This window comes from Elephantulus edwardii, unplaced genomic scaffold (genome assembly GCF_000299155.1).
Source record: "Elephantulus edwardii isolate Elephantulus edwardi_28Jun2011 unplaced genomic scaffold, EleEdw1.0 scaffold00136, whole genome shotgun sequence".
In the NCBI taxonomy this organism is placed as follows: domain Eukaryota; kingdom Metazoa; phylum Chordata; class Mammalia; order Macroscelidea; family Macroscelididae; genus Elephantulus; species Elephantulus edwardii.
Window position 1 is genome coordinate 1,729,835 of NW_006399886.1, and position 6,410 is coordinate 1,736,244.

A 6,410-nucleotide genomic window follows, 5' to 3' on the forward strand; every position below is an offset into this window, starting at 1 on the left:
CAGCTATTTATGATTTTCAAGATCATACGTCTGCAGTTAGAGATGAGAAAGTGCTTACAAAATGGATAAAAAAAGCCATCTTTAGGCTAACACCACATTTGCTTATCAGTCCAGTGGCACAGATCTTTCTCTTTTTGACGTTGAGATGCAACCCATATTGAAGGCTGTAGTCTTTGATCTTCTACAGAAACATTTAAATTCTTCCTAACTTCAGCAAGCAAGATTGTGTTATCTGCATGCCACAGGTTGTTGATGAGTCTTCTTTTGATACTGATGCTATATTCTTCTTCTAGAGTCCACTTTCTTGAATGATTTTTTCAACTTATAGATTAAATAGGTATCATGAAAGGCTATAACTCAGACATACACCTTTCCTGATTTTAAACTATACAGTGTTCCCTTGCTGTGTTTTGATAAAAGCTTCTTGGTCTTGGTATAGGTTTTGAATGAGTATCATTAAGTGTTCTGGAATTCTCATTATTCTCAATTTGTTACAATCCACACAGTCAAATGTCTTTATGTAGTCAGTAAAGTATAAATAAGCATTCTTCGGGTATGGTCTATTTTCTGCCATTTGACCCATTTGACATTAGCAGCGATATTCCTTCTGTCATTTCTTCTTCTAAACCCAGCTGAAACTTCTCATAGTTCTCGTTCAGAGTCCTATTTAAGTAATTTCTGGATGGTCTTCAGTAATATTTTGCTTGCATGTGATCTTAATAATATTCTTTAATAACTTTCACATTGTGTTGGATCATAGCATATTAAAGCTGTACAATGAACAAGGACAGCCAGAAAAGAACTTTAAACTGTGGTGTTGGAGAAGAATATTGAATATTCCATGGACTAAGACAGAGATATTTCAGAGGAAGTCCAACAAGAATACTCTTTGGAGGCAAAGAAGACCTTAAAGCATCTCATATGTGTCCTTTAGGAATATCACCAGGAAAAGTTATGCCTTGGAAAGGCATATCATGCTTGGAAAGGTGGATGGTCAATGAAAGAGAAGACTCTCGCCAAGACAGAATGACATAGGGACTATTGTAATGAGCTCAAGAGTGCCAGAGATTATGATGCTGTCCAAGGATAGCCCAGGGTTTAGATCCATTGTTCATAGCTTCACTATGAGTCACACTCATAGACTTGAAGGCACCTAACAATAAAAACAATAATATTGTTTTCAATAATTAAGTTTACACTTAGATAACAACTTTATCAATTTTGTTCTTGTTGTTGTTATGTGCCATTGAGTCATTTGCGACTCATAGCGACCCTATGTACAAGAGCCCTAAAAGCCGTTCTATTCTGTGCCAACCTCACCGTCTCAAACACACTCATTCCCACCACTCCACTCACAGAATTGATCCATCTCATTGAGTGTCTTCCTCTCCTGTGCCGTCCCTCCTCTCTCCCAAACATGATGTCTCTCTCCAAGTCCCTCCTTCCAACATGCCCAAAGTATGTCAAATGAAGCTTTAGAATTCTTGACTCTAAGGAGCATTCTGGCTTCACCCTCTCCAGGACAAACCTGTTTGTTCTCCTAACAGTCCATGGTATATTCAACACTCTTCTCCAACACCACAGCTCAAAGGCATCAATTCTCTTTCTATCATCCCTATTCATTGTCCAACTCTCTGATGTGCAGCACGTAATTGTGAAGACTATAGCCTGGATCAGGTGCACATTAGTCTCCAGCCTGACATCGTTGCTCTTCAGTACTCTTGAGAGGTCCCTCACAGCTGACTTTCCAAATGCAATTTGTCTCCTGATTTCCTGGCTGCTGTTAACAAGAGTGTTGACTGTGGAACCAAGTAAACTAAAACTGTTAACTATCAAAAGTAGGAAGAGATGGTGGTGGAGTAGGGGAAGGGTGGATAAAAAAACCACAAAACAAAACAAAACCCAAACCAAACATTTAGCAAGCTGGGTAGCAACATTGAATATTGGTCTTTTTTCTAACTGATAAATGTCTTTCATCTCCTCTTTTCTGTAGAGTGCTTGTCTACCAGACATTATTATATATATTTAAAAATTGAGACAGACTAGGAAGAAGGATTGGCTATCCACTTCCTAAATGACAAGCTTTCAAAAACCCTATGTACAATAGAGCACACTTAGACTATCATTTGGACTAACAGACATGGCAATTGAAACTGAGATCTTAGAAATGGAAACACAAAGAGGAACATCTGTAAGGAGATACTAGTGATTAGAAGGTGGAATGTGAGAAACATGAATGTAGGAAAATTGGACATTGTTAAGAAAGAAATGGAACGCATAAATATTGACATACTAGGTATGGATGAAATGAGATGGCTTGGCATGGGACATTTATAATCAGATGGTCACATGATTTACTATGCTGGGGATGAAAAGGTGAGTAAAAATGGGACTGGTTTCATAATTAAAAAAGTCATCTCTAGATCTATCCTGAAATACAATGTGGCGAGCAACAGGATAATATCTATATGCATACAAGGAAGTCCAGTGAATACCACTATCATTCAAATATATGCACCAACAACTACAGCCAAAGAGGAGGAAATAGAACTTTATCTATTTTATATTAAAATGTATTTTACTAAAAAAAAGAATTGTGATACACTTTATCTTTTTTTTCTTTTTGACTATGTAGTACCAATATAATATTTCCTTATTTTAGAAACACCTTTACTTAAAAATTTTATTAGTCATTCAGAGTGAAAGTGTTAAGTTCCATGGGAAAGACTATGTCTCATTCTGGAGAAATTCAATATCAGCAGTCAAAAGCAGGCCAAGCACTGACTGTGAAACAAACCGTCTATGTGTTAGTTCAAACTGAAGCTAAAGAAAATGAAAACTAGGGCAAAAGAACCCAAATAAGACTTTGAGTCTATCCTACTTGAATTTATGAATTATGTCAAGAACAGATTTTAGACATTGAATACCAATGATCGAAGTCTAGAAAAACTGTGGCATGACATCCATGAAATAGCAAAAGGACATGACAAAGGGGGGAGGGGTAAAATGGTGATTGGGAAGCACACTTTACTCTTTAAAATTTAGTTAACTTAATAGATAAGCAATGACACCTAACTGTAAGCATAGCAGTGAGTAGTAGCTAATTCTAGTAGGCAGAAAAATATTTTGATAATAACAGTGTTGTATAATTTGGTGGAGGCTGTTTATGGAGTGAATGAAGGACATCCCACAAAATAATTTTCACTAAAATCATTCCAAAATAGGCAATATTTAAATAGGCAATGTTAAAATAGTAAATTAGAGTTCACAATTGTTTTTATTGAGAAGTTTAATCAGCAAAACACTTCCTAACATGTGTGTTCATTAATAAAAAGGGAAGAGAGCAAAGAAATGAAAACAAGCTGGTATTACAGCACGACAATCTATCGATATAAAAATAAGAAGTCTAACAAGTGCTGTTGAAGAATCTTTTACTCTGTTGTTGCTAGAAACCAAAAGTCTGATTGCTTAATGTATTGTTAATGTTTTAACCTCTGGCTTCCTAAATCTTGACTGTGAGTTGGTGTTTGTTTTGTTTTTTATGCTTCATAATTATAATGTTTAGCCTTAAACTGAACTTTTAGATTACAGTAAGTGAAGAGCCTGTTTCATACAAATCATTACACTGTAGTATGAAGAGTGATGTTGACTCAAGTCCTTCAGAGCACTAAATTCTGTGGTTTTATGATAATCTACCTGCACTATGTAACCCAAGTTTCAGACATTGTAGTTATTCTTCCCATTATTTACGTCACGTCATAATCTAGAAACCCAGGTAATCCAATATTTAACTGAGCTGGGGGGGAGGGAGAAGATAGAGTGCATCTTTTCGGTTAATAAACTGAGGTCATTCTCGAATATATAATTGCTTGGCAATGCAAGTGATAAAAACCAGACATGTTGAGGTATCTTTTGGTAAGGATAAATCTTATCTTGTTTTCCTCCCTAAACTTGGCAGCTACTTTTGACATTTCTCAAGTTAATCAATCAAGGTTACAAAACAAATCATGGCATATTCAAGCATTGAATTTTATTGTCTAGGAATAACATTGGTTCTCATATCTTTTTGGAATAAACCCCAGCTTAGAGTGAGAGGTTTCTGTAGTAGTGGTTTATTCTGTTTCACAAAGCAGTACAGAAGAGCTGTTCATGGTGTTTTTGGAATTAATTAGAAATCACATACCCAATTCTATTTTTTTTTTCCTTTTTAATCATAGAGAGATTTAGAGTCTTCAAAGGTAACTAAATGAATAAGGAATTAAGTTTGATCCAACAAAATGAACTAATCTAATAATATAATTAAGCTAGTCAATAATATATGGTGAGATAATATTAAGAGATTTACTATGGAGAAGGACTTAGTGGCTATGGGGCTCCTCAATGAAGTTACTCTCCAGAAAAATAAAGCAGTAAGAGATACAATGTCCAAACAATCTAGGAAAAATCTCTCATTCTTGGTATAAAATCAAGTGGTTGGTTATATGGGTGACTCAGAAGAGCTCAGAACCCATGACAGGAAAGCATAGATTTGACAAAATTAAAGCAGGCAAAAATTCTTCAGCATAAGTAGAAAATATTAAATTCTCAGCATTTATACCAATATCCTACGGGTTCATCTAGGAAAGGGACTAAAATTCTAACTAAAGTTGTCAAAGACTTAGTAATATCTTTAATCTAGGCACAATCATGGCAATATGACCAATAATGACTAGAAATAAAAGTGAATGCAGACAGAGACCTCCAATTTTTTTTTTCAATTTTATATAACTTATGATTTCAAGGAGTAATTTGGAAGAGAGCATTGTTCAACTATACCTTTTTTGTTGAATGAACATATAGATAAATAGATTTACTAGGGGAAAAAACCCCACTTTAAAATTCAGAGGCTGATTGGGAGAAAAATAGTTATTCTCTGTGGCTTAATGTGAAAATCAAGAAATTTTAAGTTAGCCAACAGTTAAACTTGAAACATCTTCAAAGCTACTAAAATGGTATATTCCCAGAATATAAATTGATTTTTGGTTTCTGAGCATGTAGAAAAAAATTTTTTAACTAGCAGCAACATAGATTTGTTGGGGGCGGGGGTAGTTTGGGCTGTTTTTTTTTTTTTTAAATTACACTAGTTTATTTACAAAATTTAAATACATTGTTTTAGAGAACAGATTCTTTTAATATCCCTCCACCCCAATCAAATTTTACAACAAATATCTCAGACTCACAGCAAATCTATGCATTAAAAAAAAAATCTTGTCCCATTCTGCACATTCTCACAATAAAGATTGACATCGTTTCTCTTCAGTACTCTGGAGACTTTGCCAGTGAACTTCCTTTTGATTTCCTGGTTGCTGGCACCAAGAGTGTTGATTGTGGTGCCAAGCAAACTAAAGCTGTTAACAATTATAGTCTCCTCACTGTTCAAACTCTAACCTAATATATAGATTATCTCTCTGTACCAGAACAACTAAATATGTCTTGCAGTGCTCTTTGGAGGCAAGAATTATGAGAATTTGCCTTACATACTTTGGGCATGTCGCTAGGAGGGGATATTCCTTGGAAAGGGACATGATGCTGGGAAAGGTAGAGGGTCGGTGAAGGAGAGGAAGACTCTCAACCATGGGGATTGACGCGGTGACTGCTGCAATGGGTTCTTGTGTGTCAGAAAGTGTGAGGATGCTGCAGGATACAACAGAGTTCAGATGTTTTGTTCATAGGGACGCTATATATTCAACCCGAAGGCATCTAACAATAACAACAACTCTATACCTTAACAATAACAATACTCTTAACAATAACAATAACTAACAATAACAACTCTATACCAAATGATGTTTGGAAAAATAATTGTTTCCAAAGGCCTTATATATTCAAAGTTAGATTTCCTTGTAAGGGTTAGCAACCCTGAGTGTGCCTCAGGGAAGTTCTGGTTGAAGTCATCCTAAAGATTCAGCCACAATAATAATAACTTAAAACATGGGAACATAGTTTATGTGGTTTCCTCTGTGAAAATTACAGTTAGTAATTGATTTAAAATCTGGAAGTGTTCAGTGGAAGAACTGTTATATGTGCTTGAACAAAATTTCTATGTTGTTGTTGTTGTTGTTATGTGCTGTCGAGTCACCTGTGACTCATAGTGACCCTATGTACAACAGCCCTAAACTCCGCTCTGTGCTGTGCCAATCACACTGTCTCTGACACTCCCATCCCAATTATGCCAGTCACTGAATCAATCCACCTCATAGAGGGCCTTCCACTCCTGCACTGTCCCTCCACTCTCCCAAGCATGAGGTCCCTCTCCAAGGACCGGTCTCTCCTCACGACATGTCCAAAGTATGTTAGACGGAGCCTCAGAATCCTTGCCTCCAAGGAGCCACCCGGTTTAACCCTTTCCAGGACAAATCTGTTTATTTTCC